The sequence below is a fragment of the Callospermophilus lateralis genome, chromosome 14 (genome assembly GCF_048772815.1).
Source record: "Callospermophilus lateralis isolate mCalLat2 chromosome 14, mCalLat2.hap1, whole genome shotgun sequence".
Lineage (NCBI taxonomy): Eukaryota > Metazoa > Chordata > Mammalia > Rodentia > Sciuridae > Callospermophilus > Callospermophilus lateralis.
This window is the reverse complement of record NC_135318.1, coordinates 99,808,580-99,830,907: the sequence shown is the minus strand read 5'-3', so window position 1 is coordinate 99,830,907 and position 22,328 is coordinate 99,808,580. Positions and strand designations below refer to the sequence as shown.

At 50.2% G+C, this 22,328-nt stretch overlaps 1 long non-coding RNA gene across 2 annotated transcripts; it reads left to right on the top strand.

The window, feature by feature from the left end:
• Positions 1-884: 884 nt before the first annotated feature.
• LOC143380388 (uncharacterized) lies at positions 885-2,660 on the top strand. 2 transcript variants are annotated; one of them, XR_013154507.1, is made up of 4 exons: positions 885-933; positions 1,181-1,338; positions 1,664-1,742; positions 2,188-2,660. It is a non-coding gene; the product is annotated as an uncharacterized LOC143380388 (long non-coding RNA). The 2 variants fall into 2 exon arrangements; XR_013088635.2 differs by having other exon boundaries at positions 914-1,338.
• The last annotated feature ends 19,668 nt before the right edge of the window (positions 2,661-22,328 follow it).

Sequence of the window (22,328 nt, the reverse complement as noted above, 5' to 3'; positions counted from 1 at the left end):
GCACATAAAAATGGCTAAAATTACAAAATGGATGTTTCATGTATTTTACACAATTACAAAATTAGAGAAATTGTTGATTTACTCCTTGGGGTTGTTTGTGTTGTGATGGCAGAGACCGTGTAATTTATAGAAGAGATTTTATTTCTCAAAGTTCTGGAGGTTGGAAATCCAATATCAGGTGCCACGTTCTGAGAACATTCTTGCTGTGACCTCCTGTGTCAGAAGGTAAAACAGGGAGGGACAAGGGCGGCTTTTAGAAGCCTCCTTTGTAAGGACCTTAATGCCATTCTCAAGGAAGGAGTCTCCATGGCCTAATGACCTCTTAATGTCCCCACCTGTTAACACATCATATTCAGGAGACACACGTTGAAAGTATAAAACCACTAAGTAGAGGCAAAACACAATGATATAGCATGGTCCTGCTGTGCCTTCCCAGCGCCCCTGTCCTCCTGTGCAGCAGTCCTGTCACCCTAACTGTCACCTGTCACTCTGTCTAGCTGTTTCAGACCAGAAAGCCCAGCATCCGGGCCAGTCCACAGGGTCCCACGGCCACTGGGGGGCAGCCGCAGGCCTCACACTAGGGAGTTTGTGTCTAGGTGAGGATCTGGTGGCAACCTACGTCACCAGCTGAGGGGACAGGTCAGCAGGCGGAGCGCGCGGAGGGCACCGCCCCCAGCAGGCCAACCCTAAGGGGAAGCGGAGCCGTCGCCAGGGAGACGGGGGCGGGGCCTCTGCCAGGGCGGGAACTTGGAGCCGCTATTGCGCGGAGGGCACCGCCCCCAGCAGGCCAACCCTAAGGGGAAGCGGAGCCGTCGCCAGGGAGACGGGGGCGGGGCCTATCCAGGGCGCGAACTTGGAGCGGCTGTCTCGCGGAGCTCCGTGTGGGAGGAGCCCGGAAGTAGCGCCCGGCGGCGGGGCTGCAGGTCCTGGCGGGTAGGCTCGCGGGGTCCGTGACAGGAGAAGGTGCGCTGCCGGGAGCGGCCCCGGTCTAGGCGCCCACACGAGGGTGCGACCCGGGAGGACGCTGCCGCCGTCTTGGAGCCTCGGTCCCGGCTGCCTGTCCCCCGGAGCCGCCAGGGCGGTCCCCACAGCGCCCACCCCGACCCAGCTGTCCCGGTCCTCACCTGAGGGCTCTCCTCAGCGGAGCTGCTGGCCACAGCTGGTGGGTTTTGATCTGCAGGGTCCTGTTCAGGATGCGGTGGCCTCAGCAGTGTGGCCTTCGCCGCGGACCTCAGAGGAGAAGAGGTGGCCTGACCCGCAGGCCCCTGGAGAGGGGAGGGCGACGGAGGAGCCAGGTGACCTGGGAGCAGGAGGCGGTTTACAGAGGGACCCGCCCAGGTACTTCGGTCTCACTGACTGTGTGTCCTTCTGTTTCCTGTCCACCTGTGGATCTTGTCTTAAGTCCTCGCTTTAAAAACCCTTTCCTGTGTCCTCCTGCTCCTGGTGGGCACTGGGGAGAGACCCTGCGGGGTTTTAATCGTGCAGTTCCTGGAAGTGCCTGGGAGAGAGCAGTGACTTAGGGTGGGACAGGGAGTGCGTCCTGGGCTCCAGCGTCTCCACTGTGAGAGAGTCGCCTGAGGACAGTTTTGCAATCTGTGCCATGGGGTGATCCCAGCGATGGCGGTTGGTTGCTAAAACGTGTTGTCTGCTTGCTTGGTTTCAGACACCAGCCTAAGCCTGTTCCTCTAGGAAACTCCATGGAAACCACGAGGTGGACATTCCTGGGGACCTTTGTTTTAGAGGTGAGGAAAGTGAGCTGGCAGGGTTAAGTGATTTTCAAAAGAGCGGTGCCCGATTTTTTATTGAAAACCTCAGTGTTTCCTGATGCATGTTGTTGTGGGAGATGTGCTTCCCTTCTCCTGTGACCAGGGGTTTATATTCAGCTTGGCAGAGAATGAATTGGACACCTGTAAGGAACGTGAACTAGCACGTGTTCTGACTGCTCCATGTATGTTAAGTCAGAACCTAGGACATGTGAGTCTGTAAAAGAGCACAGTGTGCGAGGTGACGGTTGCATGTTCCCTAATACAAGTTATTGAGTTGAAGTTGCATTTGTTAATTTTAAAATATAGAAGGAAGTATGGAGTTTGGTCCACTTGAGGATTTATTCAATGGAATATCAGACTTTGTTTCTTTTTACTGGCACTGTGGAGATGTGAATGAGAACAAGTTGGTGACATCTTTCAGGTGGAAACATTGCCGGAGGAGGAGGTCATCCAGTTGGCCGAGAAGCCATTTTGTGAAGCACCTGTTGACTCAAGGCTTTTGATGATGAACTCACGTATGGAGACTTTAATTCTTCCTAGATCTTTGCATTTGGTGAGTCACAGAAAGTATCTGAGTAGATAATTATTTGTAAGCATGTCCACAATAATCTCATGTAGTGTGCTTAACTGAGTAACAGATCTCGGATGGGGAAATATTGCCATTTCCTTTGTTGCATTGAAGAAAAGTAATCATGACATAATATTTTCTTTTTTTAAAAAATTTTTTTATTTTGCCTTGAGGTATGCCAGTGTGTTGACCAAGCATGATTGTTGGTAGGTAGGATAGCAAGAACTTGAATTCAGGGATTTGACTGTCATGTGTCCATCTGTTGTTTTTCATTGATTTCTTTGAATAGATCCAGATTGGCAGCCGTCACAGTTTTAGCTTTTGACTTTCCCAGCTGTGGGCATCCTGATGGCCCTCAACTCCCTGTCAACACAGACAAGTCTATAGGGAACATGAGGATAAATATCCCTATGCATGTCCCCTTGCTTAAGCAATATGTAGGTAAAGCACGGACAGGTGGAATTTCTGGGTCAAAGAATGTCTGTGTACATCTTTGACTAAGCAGTGCCAGGTGGCTCTTCTGAAGAGCTCAACCTGTCCACATATGGCCAGCATTCTCTTCTCTAGGTTTCTGACTTGTACATGTTGAGTAGCTAGCACACTGTTTTTGTTGGTATTTTTCTTAGTGTCTATTCTGATGCTTTTCATTGAGGGATTCTCTCCCGTGAAAATGAGCTTCCTCTGCATCCCCCTGCCCATTCCTCTGCTTGACCTTGTTTTTTTCTTATCGCACATGTAAGTTCTCTGGAGATGTTGGATTGTTTGTCCATTATGAGATCAACACAGGCCCTCTAGAACTTTCAAACAATTAGTAAATTCCTAAAGAGAAAGTGAGCCCAGAAATTGTGCTAGCATTTTGGGAAGAAAAGTGTTGGATGATATATTCAAAGCATGAGGTTCTATTTTATTCTTTCCAAAATATCTCTGGGCAATGAAATGGAAGTCAGGGTATCTGAGGAAATAATCATCTGTTTCCAATTTTCTGGGATTTGGTTTAAGTGGTCAAGTTGTGATATGTATTAATTCATGGATCCAATAGGGTGATAGTTCTTTTAGGTTATCTTAGGTGCCTTCAAACTGAGGTTGTTGGCTGTCCTAGGCATAGTTAGTGACATGGAGCCATGACAGTTGTTGATACACTTGCAACCCTAGTGCAGTCTTGAAGAGGCAATTTGTCTGGTCCCATTTCCCCCCTTCAGGCTCCATGTGCACATTTGAGAATGGTTCCAGCCATTTTCTCATCCCTTAGATCATTCCCCTCATATGTCCTGTGAGACATTTTCTATGTGAGGCTTGAAGAAGAGACTATTCTGTAAAGAAAACCTGTGATCTGTGTAGTATAATATTGAATAAGGTCATTGAGAAATCACAAATTCTGTTTAAAGATATTTGCATCTTAGCCAAAGAAAACCTATTTCTAGGCATCCTGGTGCAGACAAGGATTTATCTTTATATCTACCATCATCTGTTTTTTTTTCGCTTGCATGAAGTTCATCAATTTACAGGCCATTTTATCAGATGTGCAACTAGATCCCATTTAAATGACACACTTTTAAATGGTAGACCTTTTTACATGAGTGCTTTTTCAAACACAGGTTTGGGCTCACGAGCCCACGTGCCAGTAGTTAGCTGGAACAGGTTCTTCAGTTTGGCCTATCGCTCAGTATCCCCCCGACGTCATCTGTTCAATCAGCTTCATTCCTCCAGCTCCGTCACTGGCTTTCATAGAAACCACATGCTGTCTATGAATCAGGGATTCCAGTCCTATAACATTGCATTCTTTGAGTATTTAAAATAATGTAATTTTCACATCACCATGCCTGACATCAGCAGTAATATTTATCAGCAAATGTTCGCTTTTCCAAGATGCGATTCTATGTGCTCCTCTCCCAAAGAGTCTTACTAGGCATATTGCATAAATAATTATTAAGTAAAGACCGTAATGTTTAAAATGTCATTCATTGTGCAGTTGACATATGTCTGAGATACTTTTTATTTTGGAGGAGGTATTATTTAATGGGGAATTTCAACAGCTACGTAATAGTGAAATGAGAAAACTTGCATCCATTTTTTTCTTTGTGTATGATGATTTTTATGAGTAAGGATAAGATACTTCCTTGTTCCAATGCAGATGATGCCCACTTCTGTGAATGTATGCGGAGAGTCACCTGCTACTTGGATGTCTGCATCTTGTGCTTGACACTAACATCATACTTGGTAGGTGGCAGAAAGTCAATACTGAAGTTAAACTCTTGTGTTCTAGCAGCTGTGCTGAAGATCCTTGGTGTGCCACCTTCTGCAATCCATGCTGCTCTGCTCATGTTCCTTATTGACTTCCTGGTGATGAGCATCATGGTCTCCTGGTCTTTGAGAATGGCCAAGCATTGCTCTTTGAATGTGGAAGATGGTCATGTGGAAGGCTCCAGGGAGGACGGATTATTGATCATGTACTCTAATCCATATGCCTCTTTAATGACCTGTTTTTTTCTTCCTGGGTTTTAAGGGAGACAGTGCCCTCAAACACTTCTGTGCAGCTGGGAATCCAGGTTTCTGCTTCACCTTGAAGGAAGCATTAATGATTCCTTTCCAGAAGACATGAGAAGAAAGAAGTGAGCCTCTGGTATCATGCAGGTTCCTTGCATTGCCCATGGGCTAGAAGAGAGAAGAGTTGCTTCATGAGATTTGATCCCCCTTTTCCTGAAAAGTTCCACACAGAGGTGAGTCCCCAGCATGTTTAGACACCATTTCAGACATCTTTGTTGACGGAAATGAATCAGAGCCCCTGATGATGTGGAAGAGCTAAATATGGGTTTGCTATGAATTTTCTATTTCATTTCTCAGGGACTGAGTCAAGCCAGCCATGATGCTGTCAACGCATGAGCTGCTGCTCAAATGTGAGGAAGTGGTCTTGCTTTGTGAAAACACCACCCTGATTCAGGGAGCCAGAGGCACCCTCAGTCCCTTCGTTTTCCTGTAAAGGCAGAGTGCTGTGGATGGCCTCTGCCCTCGTCTTGGGTTTGAGGGTCCAGGCAGATCCCTAGTTCCTTTGGACCTTTTTTTTTCATTGGGCCGCCCCAGGGTCCTTGGACTCTACTTGGTCTTCTGGCCTGGGTCAGGGGATGTGAGGTTTGGAATCCCCCTCTGTGGCATGATCCCAGGCCCCCAACCACTTGAGGGCAGGCACAGCCTTCAACAATTGTGTTAGAGGGGGAGACTTCTCCCACCCATCCTCATCCATGCTCATCCCGCATCGTGCGGCTTGACACCTGAGGACCTTTATTCATTGACTTAGTGGTTAGTGATGATGGTTGCTAAGACCAAGTGACTCTTTCAAGGTCACATCACTTGTATAATCGGGCTAGAGCATGGATCTTCCTAATTGATTTCATGGGACTCTCTCATGGGAACTGTGACTGCCTCCTAAACACACACACTACATTTGCAGTGTCAAAATTCATGGCGCTGTCTCCTTGGCAAGTGTATCTTGTCTTGTACTTGGGAATTTCACAAATATTTTCCTTTGGTTCGTGGAGGTCATGCAGAAGGGAGTTCATTTGAAATAGCCCAAACAAGAAATACCAGTTGTCTTTTTCACACATTGATTTGTGTATTGAATATCTCTGTCTGTGTGCTTACATGAGTTGCTCCTTTGAATTTGTTGAAAAATGGTTGGCTGGGGAGCAAGGTAACGAGAGATGGATATCAAAGCTTGTCCAGTATTCTGAGGTGAAGAATGTATTCAGGATGTGAAGGCTTTTCTAGTCAGTTCCTATGGCTCAGTCAGGGATCAGTAAGAGGATTCTGTCTGGTAGACTCTTTGGAGCAGACATCAAAGTGGCCTGGTCTTACCCTGTCCAGGACTGAATGCTGAGCTTGAATGGGAGCTTCTTGTCATTTCAAGCATTTCCATGAGTCTGTCCTCTGTAGGCAAGTCCTTGGATCCCCTGCAAGAAACTCTTCTGGCCTGAAGATCAGATGTGTCCAGATGTTGACTTGAAGGATATCAGCTCCTAGAAGCCCTCATCCTGACTGCAGTGTTTCCTCCCCTCAATGCAAAGCAAGAAAGTGCAGTTGGCCCTGCACCCATTCTTCTGTATCCATGGTCCCCACCAGCTGGAAATCCAAACTATCAGGAAAGGAGTTGTGTCTCTCTGGACAGATACTTCTCTCCTCCTTGTTTCCTGGATCTTACAGTGTTACAGAGAATGACACTGTCCTTTCATTGTATTAGGTGTCAGAAGTCATCTGGAGATAATGGAAGTGCTAGAGGAAGAAGATATGCAGCATTTAGATGCAAATACTCTGGCATTTTTGTAAGAGACTTGAGCCTGTGTGGCTGGTGTTTTTGGAGGACTTTGAACAAATCTCCCTTGGATTTCCTGTGACATTTCTGGTTTCTGGGCTTGGGAGTATTCAGGACTTGAGTGTGAGTCAGCCCCATGGGGATGTGATAGGGGGGCAGTCGGAGCTGTTGTGCAGAACCTCAGTGATGGCTTGTAAGGCCACATGCAACACTGCAAGCAGCAGATGAGAAGGGAGCCCTCTCCCCATGTGTTTAGCTTAGCTCTTGTCTTATCCAAAATCATGACTTGTGAAATGTTGCAGAAATGGACTCATGCCAAGAAGTTGGGATGTTCTGGGGAGCATGGGCTGTCATTCTATTCTGTCTCTGCATTATGATGTGTTAGAGGGTGGGAACTTGAAGATGTGCTTAGGCCATGGATTCTTCTTTCCTGGGAAGGGGGTTCTCAAAGCAGCCCTTGTCCCTGTTTCACCTGCTTCCCCAGGAGGACACAACAAGAACATTCTTACAAGTTGGCCCCCGGTCTTGGTCTTCCAGCCTCCCAAATTTGAGAAATAAAATCTGAGCTATGAATTAACAGTGTCTTGTATTCTGCCATCACAACACAAACTATGCTAAGATGAGTCAATCAGTAGTCTCCCAAGTGTTTACATTGTAGTAATCAACACCAAACATCCATTTTGTAATTGAACCATTTTGGAGTGCACAGTTGAGTGGCATTAAGCATGTTCATATTGGTGCATAGGCATCGCCACCATGCATCTCTAGAACTCACATGGACATACTCTTGCCATCAGTACTGAATTCTAGTGGCCTCCCAGACCCAGGCAAAAAACATTGTACTTTAACTTTTGATGAACCTGATAATTGGGAACCTGAGATGAGTGAGATCCTACAAAATTTGTTTTTCTCTAGACACCATCATTTTCAAGGGATGCAGTTCACCCCCACTCGTGGGCATACCAGGTCCACTGCCAAATCTGCGGGTGTCTCAATTGCATTCTCAGTGACAGTGGTGGTTGTGTTCACATGAGCTGTCGTCTGTCCAGCTCAGATCCCAGGATCTAGGGTCTTGGGTTCCACGCAGCCTTTAAGTCCCCTCCTCCTCCAGGTCTCTACAGGCCAGTGTGCATGAAGGCTCTGTGCCTGGTGGTTTCTTTAGCTGATTGCAGGATGTGTCCATTGTGTTGTAGGTCATGATGGACTATAAATAGAACCAATGCCTGGATACTCCTGGGATGTGAGGGGGCCCAGCCCGTGTGCTGAGAATTGGTGTGACCTCCTAATTAATAGGCCCTCAGGATCCCAGAGGAAAGGGCAAGTCCAGAGCCAGCGGAATCTCAGTGTCTCTGAGAGAACTTTTGGGATGGGGGGCCGGGATATATTGATGTGATGACTCTGATGCAGAGTCACGTACTTCGAATCCAGGTCGAGGTGCTCAGGAGCAGCCTGGGATGGCACTTGGGTTCCCCAGCTCCACACCCATGGGACATCTCAGGGCTCTGAGAAGCACAGCTGCCCGGCCACAATGAGGGCATCTGCTGTCTCTGCATACAGTGAGCTGGGTTTTCTTCACGTCTCTCAACAATTCCACATAACACCAGCTCTGAACCCAGAGTCCTGGGCACTTAGTTGAGGCTCAGTGAGCTCCCACCTCTCTCTACCTGACAGAGCCCTCCTGGCTCCCTCTGCACTCATTGCGTTGAAGATGAAAACCTGGAGGGTGGGACTTCCCATCATCCATAAGTTCCCAGACACATTCCACTGTGTCATTTGTTCCTGGTACCCAGACGGTTGTGGTGGGCCACAAGCACCCTGGCATCCATGTCTGGAACCATAGCAGTACAATCAAGAAACAGAAAGGAGAGGGGTCCGACTGATCAGGTCAGATGACAGGGCATAGTACAGAGTGGAATGGAGAGTTCCCACCTGGGGTGATTGTTGTGATGTGCAGAAATGCTCTGCTGGTGCTGGGTGCCCCCATGGTTCCCAGGGTCTTGAAAGGCTACAGATGCCCCCTGAATGATTCAGATGCACATAGTAGGAAGCCCGTTGCCCACTATTTTCTTGTGGAAGAAGTAGGAGACCCTCCTGGTGTGGAGGTTCCATCTAAGAGACAGCCTCACTTCTCTGAAAAAATTGATGGGAAAAAAAGGGTATGGACCTGTGCCCAAAGGGCCACATATGCTCCTGGAAGTTGGTGGTGGCCATAGTTCTCCATCCATTAAGTACTCCCTCACCCACTAATGTCCTTGTGTCCTTGAGAAATGCTCTCCCTTTCCTGGTTTTCCTGAATAGAAATCCTCTTGCATCTTCATGAATAGGGTTATGGGTTGTGCAGAGGGTGTTTGTCCACTGAACATCTTAGAGACTGTCCTTTATGGAGCCTAATGATCCTCATTGAGGTTGAGACCAGGGTCCTAACTGTGGTTAGTGTGAGGACACCCTGGGTTCAGCAGAGGGAAAGAAGGACAAGGGAAACTCAGATGTCCCTTCATTGTCCCTGGACTTGAGAGGACTTACCCCTTTGCACCTGGGATCAGGAGACCTCATTTCCTCAAGGACACCCACACTCAGGGGTAGGTCTTGAGTTTGGGTCCTTTCTGGGGTCCAGGGCTGGTGTTAGCCACCAGGAATGACAGTGCTCTCCATGCTCAGTGGAGCCAGTGTTTCCAGGGAAGACAGCCCATGGTCACGCCTTGTCTAAAGCATCCCACACCAGGGGCTCCCATCCCTAGCACTCCTGTCCTGAAAGGAAGCCCCTGAGAGGCAAGGTGAGTCCAACCACCTCTCATGTGTTCACTCATCACCGTGTTCCAGCAGTCACCCCAGTTAACAGTCCTGACAGGCTTGAACATGGCTCAGAATGGGACCTCATGAGCTCTACCCTGCTGTAGCTGCAGATCTGTGGCTAGAGAGACTCAAAATCTCAAAACACATGCACTTGAAAGAAAAGAGCAAGAGCCAGAGCCCAAACAGGCCAGGTGTGGCAAGGACAGCCTGAGTGCCTAGGTTGGGACTCAGAATAATGTCAGTGGGGTGGCATTGCTGCTGGCACCAGCATGATAACAGAGAGCCAGCCCTGCTCAATTTTGGGACCAGTGTTTTGGGGAAGGCAGCAGAAATTGAGAGGCAGGATTGAGTTTGGCCCTAGAAGGAGGCTGGATAAAAGGCCAGTGTGGGTTGGAGGACCTGGGCAGATAGAGAGAGGCCAGGGCACACCCCAAAGCCTAGAGACTGCACTTGAGGTCCAGGGTTGTGAAACGCCACCTCCCCTCTTATTTACAACTGAGAGCAAGAGGCATTGATAAGTTCAGTTTGTGTGCAGCTCATCCAAGATGGCTCAGGTAGGCACCTCTATTTCCTTGTCTCAGGAGGCTGGGAGTCCAGGCTCTACCGAGGCTCGGCTGGGAGGATCAGAGTCTGAGTTCATGCCTGTGTTCCTGGTGGGATCCATGTTGGCTAGCCTCAGGGCTTTTGTGATGAGAGGATAGGTGATTGTCATGTCTTTATCCCAGGGCACACTTGCTAAATGGATTTGTTCTGTTCCCATGAATCCAGAGACAGAGTCTGAGCCCCCTTGAGGTGAGGGGTGAACTGGTTCTGGGCAGCAGGATGCTGTGGTACCTCGGAGTCTCTGTGGGACCCCAACACTAGACACACTTGGCCCTTTTGAAATCTTAGGAGAAGCCTTGGGAAGTTGTATGGCAGAGGGGAGCAGCCTCTGCATCTCAGTCACCTCCAACTTGCCATGGTGTAGAGTGGGAACTGCAGCCACGATGGGACGGACATTGGCCACGTCCCTGTGTGGGACACAGGCCTGATTGAGTTAGAGTGCATTCTCTGTCTCTCCCCTTCTTGTGATTGTCCCATCTCTACATTTGTGCTTTAGCCACCTATGAGTCCCATCTCTGGTCTCCGAGAGAATACAGGGTTTTATGGGCCAATAGACACAATAATCCCTAGAAATTAGATGCTACCCTACTTTCCAGAAAAGACTGGGCACTCCATGAGTGGCACAATGATGGGATCAGAGTCCCAAACCTGGTGAGAGGGATGGACTTGTTGTGAATGCATTTGTGAACCTCCAAGCTGGAATTCTATTGAAACCAAGCTGGGCAGGCACTGGTGGGGGTATTTGGGTATTTGTTGGTGAACTCATGTGCAGTTGATGTTGGTAGGCACGGGGGAGAAATAAGCAGCCCATAGAGCTTTTGAAAGTGGACTTATGTGAAAAGAGTCTCAGGTATGGGGAGCACAGGAAATGACATCATTGCCTTGACAATGGATCAAACAGAACATGGAACCCTGGTACCCAGGCACCCACTTCACTGACCAAGCCATCCGAGCTCATTTGGTTGGAGTCACTGGAGTGAGAAGGATGTTCTCCTGTGGTTGCAAACAATGCCGAGCCTCAGGCCCCCAGGAATCTCAGGGGGGCCAAGTAGCCCTTTTGGGGAAACATTGGAGGCTTCATCTTAGATGCCAGAGCCTCTGGCGATTGTCGCAGAGGAGCTCAAGAGTAACCCTGTGTAGCAGAGGGCAGGTGAGCCCAGCAGGCCCTCTAGTCTGATCCCTGATGAATGGCCCAGGACTCCTATTCTGACTGTGTGTGTGTGTGTGTGTGTATGTGTGTGTGTGTGTGCTTGTACTGATGGGAACTGTCCCATTGTGCTTTGACTCAAGTCATTTTTCTGTTTGTCACCTTTTCCATTTTGAACCCACCATTCTTGGTCCCAACCCAGGGTGAAAATGATCAGAACACGGATGAGCCCTGCAGGGTACAGAGCCTTGTACCTTACAGGCAAGACCAGCTTAGGAATCGGCTCCTGCCTGTCATTTGTGGGAGGAACCTAGATTTCAGCAGCAACATGGGGTTCATCTACTGGGATTTCATCCCCACCCAGCAGGTGCTGGACCTGCTGTTCCCAAGGTAAGCACCAGACCACCAAGCCCAAGTGTGTAGCCCCCTCATGCCTGGGCCTTGGGGCTGCCATGTACCTCTCAGGGACCCAAAGTTTTGTGATACCTAGTGAGATAGAGGACCATGCTCATAGTGGAATGTCAGTCCCGAGTGGGATGAATCCTAGAGGTGCCTGCCACAGCCTTGCAAGGGGAATGAACTCCCCCTCTCAGGCAGAGAACCATCCTGACTCCAGGTGGTCCACAGAGGTCCGTGGAGCAGCCCCCACACACTGGGCACCACAGCTCAATGGTGTACGCTGAGCTCATTCCCAGGTGGACTCAGTGAGGCTAGGTGGCCATTCTGGTGTGATGTTGGCTTCGTGAAGAAATAGTTCTGTGCCAGAGGCGTCTCATAACTCAGGTCTTGGGCAAAGCACTTTTGGGTTCATAAAAGACATGTTAGTTTACATAGTGGGACAGAGCTTCCTAGCTGGGATATAGCTGGACAGGGGCTTTGGAGATGGCAGCTCCCACACCCAGAGAGATATGTGGGAATCAGCAGTTTGGGCTCATTCACTGATGAACATGGAGAAAGCACCCACTGTGTGAAGACACGTTTTCAGTCACGTTTCATAATTCAGTGAAAAATGGGGTACAAATGACTGCCACTGTGTCCCTTGTCATGAGGGTCAGCCCGAAACCGCAGGTGCCATGAGTACATATCCTACATGTGACAGCATCCCTGACTCCATGAGGCATAACTGCACGTTGTCCTCTTCAGTGAACATGGTAGACCCCTGGACCAACTTCAACATGGAATGGGCTTGGGGTCAAGAGGGTGGGCTCCTGTTTCCAGAATAGGGACCTGCAAGGTGATTTGACTTGGGAAGGCTGAGGAAAGAGTGCTCTCCCCAATTCTGTTTTCTGCCTGCAGTGTAAGGTGTGGGGCTTCAACAGTAGGACGGGTAAGGCAGGGAGTTGTAGGTGGAGTCATGGTCCTCTGGGGAAGCCCCTGGGACAATGGATCCCCCCACACTACACCTCCCTGTCCTCCCCCAGGGCCACAGAGATGTGGCCTGCACTCATGGGAAAAGAAAGGTCCACTGCTACTCAGGGGGACTCAGTGAGAGCTCACAGAGAATGAGGTAGCATTGCAGCCCACGCCAGGGGAGGAGGTGTCTCTTGAGCCCTGAGAAGAGTGGGCAGGAGGACAGACACTCCTGGAAGGTGCATTCCAGGTTGGAGAGCACGTAGCCAAGAGGAAGAAGAGTGTCAGGCCTGCCCAGAGGAGGGGAGAGCTGGTCATGCCATGGATCTAACGCTCCTTGGTTGAAGGTTCTTTGTCTAGCGACCTGTCCTGTCCCTGCCTGTACAGTCACTGTGTCTTGTCTGGGGTGGACTGGTGTGTGCAGAGCCAGGGAAGGTTCAGGAGTATAGGGTCCGAGTTTTGCTCTGGAGGCCGTGGCGAAGGCGAGGCCAGGATTTTGCTGACTCCATACCTGCCTCCCCACAGTGCCTCACCTTCCTTCCCGGGGACCTGGGTGAACTTCCACACTGAGGCTTCCCATCAGCCTCCAGGCTCGCTGAGTCTGCAGCTGCTGCTGCGATCCATGTGGCTCCTGCTGGGTGGCTTGAACCTGGAGCACCAGGCACACCACCTCCTGGCCGCAATTGAAGATGGCAAATCAAGCCAGGCAGAGCCTGAGAGCCAGGCGGACTGGGGTGAGTACCTAAGGGTACATGAGGAAAGGTCCGAGTGTTGTCCCACTGCGGGATGTCTGTATGTCCGGTGTTGGGCTGGAAATTAGGATAAGCCTTTGTCCACTCAGGAAGTGACCCCAGTGTGCAAAGAGGTCCTGTGTGGGCTAAGGGCCTGAGGTCTTCTTGGCAGCAGGGGCATTGTCTGTCTGTGCCAAGGTCAGGGCAAGGCAGTCATGTTGGCATCTTTTCTCCTCTAGCTACCAGCTCAGTTCCTGTCACGGCTCCTAAGCCAACCCCAGAGCCAGAGCCTTCTCCCTGGGAAGGGGCAGAGCCGGAGTCCAGGACATCAGGGGTCTCCACTAGGAACTCTTCACGGCCCCAATTCAGCAAGCGGGTGGGAGGCAGATGCCTCATTCACGTGTACATGGAAAATGAAAGGACAAAGTATAAGAGCATCCTGGTGAGTGTTCGAGCAGGGGAGTCTCCTGGGAGCCCACACTGGGGAAGACCAAGTCCACAGCAAACACCTTGGACTAGGCCTGTCTTCTTGAATTGGAGCTTCTGGAAGGTCAGGAAGGAGAGCAGAAAATGAGGAAGAGAGACTTTGGTGTTAAGAGCTTGACCTGAGAGGCGGGGAGCAGCAGCATGCCAGGTCTGGGTGAAAGTGGGCCTGTGTGTTTTGGGGTGCGCAGGTCAGAAGTGCAGGAGTGAGTGCTGGGTTCAGAGGAGGTCAGAGAAATATCGAGGGTACAGGCCATCCTCTACTGACCTTGGTATTGAGGAGGAGCATATTGAACCATGGAGTTTGAAGCAGAGGAGTTGGCATCATTTTCTTATGTGTGGGAGGGGACATGTTGCTGGTTGAAGGGAAGGGAGCCATTGTGGGATGATTAAGGTGGGTAGGTGTGGGTCACAGACAACTGGGGGCCTTGGAGGAGCCCATTAGTGTCCTAGTTTGCATGTATGTGAATAGAGAGTGAGCGGCTCTCTCTGCAGAATTTTCCTGGGTGTGGAGTATCCATCATGAGACTCTGGTGTCCAGCTGCAGGGGAGCCATGCTGAACCACCACACCTGCTGGGTCTGTACCTCCTGACACCCCAGCAAGCACTGACACTCTCGAGCCCAGCAGCTTCCATGCCTATCATTAAAGAGTCCTAAGTGTGTGTTGTGCCCTGGCTGTCAGGACCAAAGCACCTAGGGTTTGTGCCTGGTCCACACAAAAATGCAGCTGCATCCCAGACCAGAGCAGGGATATGGAAGTCCACTGGACCATACCTCCCATCTTGATGGGACTAGAGTGTGTCTGTGCAAAGCCTTTTGGTCCTTATTCCCTTCTCCCTGCAGGGCATAGCAGGTTGAAGCAAACTCTTGTACCAAGATTGGGATTGGGCTAGAAGCACATAGGAAGACCCCACATGATCACATGAAGGCCTCAGGTAGCAGGGTAACAAGATGGTGCCCTTGTGTTGAGAGCTCAGTTGTCTCTGATTGTCCTTGAGCACTGTCCTCTGGGTAGCTACTCCCAAATTCCCTCTCTGATGAGCTTTCTCCAACCCTGCTCAGGTGACCTGCCAGGACAGGGCTCCAGTCATCATCCGCAGGGCCTTAGATGCACACTTGCTCCAGCAGGAGGATCCAGAAAACTTTGAGCTTCTGCAAATTGTCTCGAACCATCAGAGTAAGTGGTAGCATCAGAGGGTAGGGAGCAGTGAGTCACAGTGGGCTCAAGAAAACTGGGAGCCAAAACACAGTGTGCGTCCACCAAATGCCCAGGAAGAGTATGGTGGCACTTGTGCACAAGACAAAGTGTAGTGATGGGGCATAAATCTGTAGGTTCTTCATATTCCGCAGGGACTGTGGACCTGCCTACCATGTATTCTTTCCTTGGCCTGAGGAGGCATTGCAAAGCTATTATCCATGAGGGACCAAGAAGAGAGGCTTCTTTGTCTTGTGTCAAAGAAGACAGACAACCACAGGGTGCCTACTTTGGCAGCCTTTCCTGACTGAGACAAGTACATGAGAAAAGCAGTTCAATGAAGAATCATTTCTGGCTTCCAATCTTTCTATTCATTGCAAACTGAGTCCACTTAGGACCAGAAGCCATTTCTAGAGAGAAGTGTGTGGTAGAATAGAACCCTTCACAGCTTGTAAACTCTTGTTGGAGCGAGAGAGAGAGAGAGAGAGAAAGAGAGAGAGAGAGAGGAGAAAGAAGGAGGAGGAGGAGGAGGAGGAGGAGGAGGAGGAGGAGGAGGAGAAAAATGAAAATGAGTTGAAGGAGGAGACAATGAATTAGAAGGTCAAGATGACTATAAGAAGAAGCATGAGGAGAAGATAAAGAAGGACAGGAACAAGAAGGAGAAACACAAGCAGAACAAGAAGTATAACAATAAATTGATTAAAAATGTGAACGAGAATTATACTCATGAGGAGGAAATGCAGAAGTGGGGAACTCAAGAGAAATATATTGCTCTGAATGGCACAGCCCTGCTGTGGACATCCTCCACCCACGCTCAACACACCTCCAAACCATACCCCTCAAATTAGCGTAGCCCCGTCTGAGTGGATGAATGCACTGGCAAGGTGGAGGCACCCACCATCAAGTGCTTTTCCCCAAACCCACCTGTGATCATTGCTGCAGTGGGGTGGAAACCTTCAACACATGAGTCTTTGGGGGCCAATCCAGATGCAAAGTCTAGCTGTTTCTCTTTGGCGGGTTCAACATGAACTGAGAGGTTCTGGGGTGCAAGGGGCTATTTCCTTGAAAGGTGATCCTGTAGTGGACCTCCTGTGCATAGAGGGTCCTCAGGGAGGAATCAGTGGGGAGTCTTTGGTGGAACAGTAGCTGGATTTGCGGGCTCTCAGGTCTGTGTGTGAGACCTGCGCTGGCAGAGGCTGTCAGTTGTGGGGGATGTTGGGTAGTGTATTCCTTGAGTGTCACCTACCACGCCTCTGCCCCTTCCTCTCCAGAGCTGAGGATCCCTGCTGATGGGAACGTATATTACGCCCTGGATGGCAGAGTGGATTATAACTTCGTTCTTCGGGAAACAGCTGCCAGAAAGTGGTTCAAGGTCAAGCCAAAGGAGGTAATCAGCCACCTTCTTCAGTCTTTACTCCTGGGGCCACTCCACATCCTCCAAGGGGACAAGAACCTCAGGTTCTGAATGGATGTTGTAGAATGCCCACGGAGCCAACTGCCAGGCTGGGTGGGGTGCAGGTGCTGGGCTTTGCTGATGTTGTCATCCCCCACAGTTCTTGGAGCCTTCCGTGGCAGTGGCATCCAGGATCCCAGCAGCTGGGAGCAGCAGCTCTGCAGTGGCTGCAGGACCATCGCCCCAGGCCACCCAAAGCAATGAGTGGTGCAAGAGGAAAGTCACCAGTAGCAGCTCCTCACTGCTTCACTCCAGCGAGCAGGTGGAAGACAGCCGCTTTGTTCACGTCCTCCTAGAGGGACAGAGCCGGAGGGAGACAAAGCGCATCCTGGTAAGCCTGACAGCAGGGCTGCCTTCTGGGTGTCCACACAGTAGAAGGCAGGAGACACAGCCAACCCCGGGGCTGTGGTGGGAAATAAAGAAGAGAGAGGTCCATCTTAAGGGCTTGACCTGAGGAGGGAGAGCCTCAGCATGCCCAGCTCCAGCGGTGAGTGGGCCTGTGTATTGTGGGTTTTGCAGGCCAGAAGTGCAGACGGAAGTGCTGTGGGCAGATGAGGTCAGAGAAATGTCCAGGGTGCAGGCTGCAGTGCCTAGAACTTGGTATTCTCAGTGAGTGAGGTTGGAGCAGAGGAGGTGACAGTGACTTGTCGCATGGGTAGGAGGGGATGTGTTGCTGGTGGCTGGGAAGAGAACCTCCGTAGCATGACTAGGTGTGGGAATTTGGGGTCGGGATCACCTGGGGGGTCATGCCAAAGCTTCGGAATGTCAGCCTTTGCATGTATGTGAATAGGGAGCTAAAGGGGTTCTTGGCAGAATTTCTATGGATGTGCAGTAGACACGCTAATGCTGCAGGTGTCCAGCTGCAGAGGAGACATGTCCAGTGCCTGCCAGTGCTGAGTCAAGTACCTCATTACAACCAGACCCGCACTGAGCTTCCAGAGGCCAGGGCCTCTCGAGGCTATCATGAAGCACTCAAGTGCACACTCTTGTATCTGAGTCTGTTTTGTGTAGTGGCAGTCAGGACCAAAATTTTTAGTGTATCTGCCTCTTCCACCCACAAAGGCAGCCTGCATCCCAGAGCACACTTGGCACGCAGGTCCCTGGTCCATTGCTCTCATCTCAGTGAGTTGAGAGTGTGTCTGTGCATAGGCAGTTTGGTCCTTTGACCTGAGTGGAATGTGGCTCCCCAGGGGGAGGGTGGATGGCAGGTACAGGCAGATATTTGTATCAGGATTGTTCTAGTAGCACATTGTAAGAACCCAGGGGGTATATGGAGGCCACACTCAGGCAGCAGGATAACAAGATTGTGCCCTTGTCTATGTAGCTGAGATTTCTCCTGAATGTTTGACCACAGTCTTCAGGGTAGCTCCTCTAAAAGCCATTCTCTGATGACATTTGTCCCACCCTGATCCAGGTGACCTGCCAGGAGAGGGTGACGAGCCTCATCCGCAGGGCCTTGGACCAAAATAGGTTGCAGCATGAGGATGTGGACAACTATGAGCTGCTGCGAATGATGTCTGAGAATGAGAGTAAGTAGGACAATCAGACAGTGGGGAGAAATGATCCACAGTGGGCTCAGGATAACTCACTAGAGAAAGTGGGCCTTGGCCCTAAAAAAACCAGAGTGTGGTGGGCCTGGTGCAGGAAACCAACTAAAGTGATGGGCGTGTCCAATGTGGAGGTGCTCAATGAGGCCCCAGGGGGCTGCTGGACCTCCCTAAATGTGTTCTCCCCTGGACCTGGTCAGGCAATGCAAAGCTAATATGGATGAGGGGCAAGGAAGAGAGAGGCTTAATCAATCGTCAGTTTGGTTTATGGCTCACTGATAAGGATGACTTCAGATGAAGAGGAGGAGAACATGGGTCCTGATTGGATCAGCATTGCTATGGACGGAAGCAGCACAGGTCCCAATCCATGGCCAGGATATGAGAAGTCCTGCCTACTCACAAGAATATCAGGATGGCAGCAGCTGGGAACAGGACTCAGTGAAGAGGAAGTCAAGGCCAGGGGACAGCCTGTTTGGGTTCTTTTTGGAATAATTCCAAGTCCTCTGTGCCTGGGTGCCCATCTCCTGAAGATCCCAGAATGGCCAGGTTATGATTCCTTCCAGCAATAAAGAAGGGCATCTGAAGAACATAGGCCACAATGCTGAGCTGTCCACAATGAAAGTGCTCTTTCCTTTCTTGTGAGCCAGACACTCCTAGCCTCCACCATCCCAGCCTGTCCACAATAGAATCCACCATCTGTCGGGCATGTAAGTGAGTTTTCCCATTTTCACACACCACCTCATTTGGGTTGGCTCTGTCTTACACATGAGGAAGACTGAGGTGCAAGGAGCTGGGCAAGGGGGCCGTGTCTGCGAATCTCAGGGACTTGGGAGGCTGTGCAGGAGGACCAGAAGTTCCCAACAGCCTCAGAAACTTAGGGAGACCCTGTACCCAAGTCGAAAGGCCTGGGAATGGTCTCAGTGCTTAAGTGCCTCTGGTTTTATCCCTGGTACAAAAATGAGCCAGTGAATAAGGAATTACCAAACTGAGAATCTACGAAGGTGATTTCAGAAACACACTTTCAACCCAAGCATCAGTTGAGAGCAGGCTCCAGACCAGGGGAAGTTTGTGTGTAACAAACGTGAAAAGGGAGGACTAGCAGGGGGCCTGGAACCCACTAGGTGTGATGGCATCTATGCCTTATGGCAGGAGGGTGGCAGTGATGCTGGCCCTTTCCTAGATTTTGAAAATCTTGTTTTCATTGGGGAAGCTTTTTGGAGGTGGAATCTAGTTTAGCAATCCTGGTCCAGATGAGGTGCTGACTACCACAGGTAGAAGCCTATCCAGAATGCGGTGTCTGTTATTCAATCTTTCCTGACTATGAGTATGACAAAGAAAGGATTCACATGTCTTTGGTCTTGGTTTCACTCCCGGCCATTGATTGAGAACTGATTTCATCTTGGGGTTCTGAAGAGGGGCTGCATCTGGGCAGAAGAGTGTGATAGATTTGAACTCCTCAGGATGCCCAGCCATTGCCAGAGAAAGAAGGAGAAGGAGGAGGAGGAGGAGGAGAAAGAGGACACTCCTGAGTGGGGAGAGGATCACACGATGAAGAGCAGGAGGAGAAGAAGGAAAAAAGGAGGTGAAACGGAAGGAAGTGTGGAGGGAGATACACAAGAAGAAGAACAAGAAGGAATCATGTAAGAACAAGAAAAAGACCCAGAAAGAACTACAAGAAGATGCAGGACAGAAAGAAGAGCCACAAGTAGAACAAGAACCAGAATACAAGCACCAAGCAGACAGTCATGATGAGAAACAAGGGGAAGGAGAGCGAACCTAGAAAACAATAGAGTTCTCCAGGGCACCACCCTGCTGAAGTCCTCCCATGTCCATGCCCAACACACCTCTGATGGATACCACCTCCCCTCCGTGTATTCATCCATGAGTGAATTCATCCAGGCAAGAGGATGAATTGACCCACCATCCAACGCTTCCCTGAATGCCCATGTGTAAGCATGCAGGAGCCTTTGGGGTGCCAATCCTGATGCAAAGTCTAGCAGTGTCTCTTTGGCAGGTGCAACCTGCACTGAGAAGTTCTGGGGCCCAAGGTGTTGTAGGGCCAAAGAGGCAAGGCACTGAAGATAGCAGGAAACAGTTTAATTTGGTTGCAGCCAGGTTCAGAGGGTACAGCTTTCGCTGTAATCAATCAATCCCCTGAACCCCGAGTTCAGGGAGTTTCAGGGTTTTATACCCAGCATGTAAGGGGAGGGGCTCAGAAGTTCACAGTCTGCAGAAGTTCACATAAAAGCAGCTTTTCTTTCACTTTTGTGGGCAAGTTAACTCTTCAAGGACAACACCTGAGAAGGGGAGAGCTTCTTCTCCCCTTTCTTTCCTCCCCCTGCCAGCTGTTACCATGGAGCCCATTTGTAACTTATCTTAAAAAAAATGTAGACATCTCTGTGCAGCTCAGCTCAAAGCCAGAGGCCTTGTTTGCACATTTCTTCAAAGTACTATACTGGATACGTTTGTGAAAAACTAGTAAGAAGGTGTCCAACACCTGGAGTGTTGGTATCTTCTTAGCCAGTGGCCAAGTAAACAGGGTGACATGAATATAGGAAGTTTATCTACGATGGACTCTCTTGCTGACAGTCTTCAAATCAGCCATGTGTGTAGAAGGCTTTTCTGTGGAGAAAGGGGGTGCCAGTTCAAAGGTGCTATTTCCATTGTCAGGTGCTCTTTTGGTTAAAATCCTGTGCATCATCTTCTCCAGGGAAGAATCATTGAGGGAGTCTTTGGTGGCACTGTAGCTGGATTGGAGGGCTCTCAAGTCTGGTGCTGGCCTGCCCTGGCGGAGACTCTCAGGGGTTGGGGGTGTTTTGTGGTATAATCCTTGAGTGCCCCCTAACAATTCTCTCCACTTCTCTCTGCAGAAATCAAGGTCCCTGACCACTCACTCATGTATCTGTCCATGAATCCGCGAATAAAATACCATTTCATCGTGAGGAAACGCCCCCAGGTCAAGGGAAAGGAGGTAAACACCTACCTTATTCAAGCTGTACTTGTGCTGCCATTCCACTTCTTGTAACAAGAAGCCTCATCACCTGGACATATGTGCTAGAAGCCCATAGAGCTAACTGACAGGCTGGGGTGGCTTTCTGTTTCTGGGTTTGCTGATGTTCCATCCCCCACAGTTCTCAGAATCATCCTGCAAGTCCTCCAGGCCACTTTCCCACAAGCAGGTGGGAGACACCTGCTTAATTCGTGTCCAGTTAGAAACTCAAAGTCCAAAGCTGGCCAAGACTGTCCTGGTAAGCCTGGGAGCAGGGGTGTCCCCTGGTGCTTACACCTGGGTGGGGAGCAGAGACTGGTCCAATACCATGGACTACTCATGCCCTCTTGCATTGGAGTTTCTGGATGATCAGGAGGATAGATGGGAATCAAGAAGGGAGAGGTCAGTGTGAAGGGCTGGAGCTGAGATGAGGGAGAGCAGCAGCTGTCCACCGCCACGTCTGAGGGAGTCTGTGTGTCAGGTGGCAGCATGCAGTCCAGAAGGGCAGAGACAGGTATGGGTGACAGATGAGAATAGGACGGGACCTAGGTGGCAGGTTCCCCTGTATGGGATGCTGTCATCCATGGAGGAGGACAGCAGTGTGAGGTTCTGCATGTTCCTTGAACAAGGAGCTGAGAGGGTCCCTCTGCAGAGTCGATATGGATGTGTAGAGCAAGCACACTAAATGTCCAGGTAATCTGCAGGACAGGAGCCCTTTCCAATGACCACCCTTGCCGGATGAGGTGCCCTCCCACACCCCAGCCAGCACTGAGCCTCTGGAGGCCAGGAGCTCTCTTGGCTGTCTTTCAGCACTCCTGTTTGTGGTCATGTTCCTGGGTCTGTTTTGGGCACTGGCAATCCAGACCAAAGCCCTCTAGGTTTTGTGTCTGGGCAACCCCAAATGCCGCCTGCATCCTCAGGCAGACCTGGGATCTTGGAGGCCACTGTCCCATTCCACCCAACTTGTGAGGTGAGATTGCATCTGTATACAGGGAGTGGGGTCCTTTCACCTTGAGTGGAGTGGGGCTCCACAAAGAGCAATGGCAGGTCCAGGAAGTCCTATGTACAAGGATTGGGCCAGTAGCCTATGGGAAGAGCCCACAGGATGAGCAGGAAGCCAGCCTCAGGTAGTAAGGTCATGGATGTTGCCCTTATATTTAGAGTGGAGGTGCCTCCAAAATGCCCCTGCCCACTGTCCTTGAGTAGTCACTTCAAGGCCCATTTCCTGAAGGCCTGTCTCCCATGCTGCTCCAGGTGACCTGCCACGATAGGGCTCCTGTCATCATCCGCAGGGCCCTCGAGCTACACTTGCTTGATCAGGAGAAGCCGGAGGATTATGAGCTGGGCCAAATCATCTCTCACCGTCAGAGTAAGTGGAACAATCAGATGGCAGGGAGCA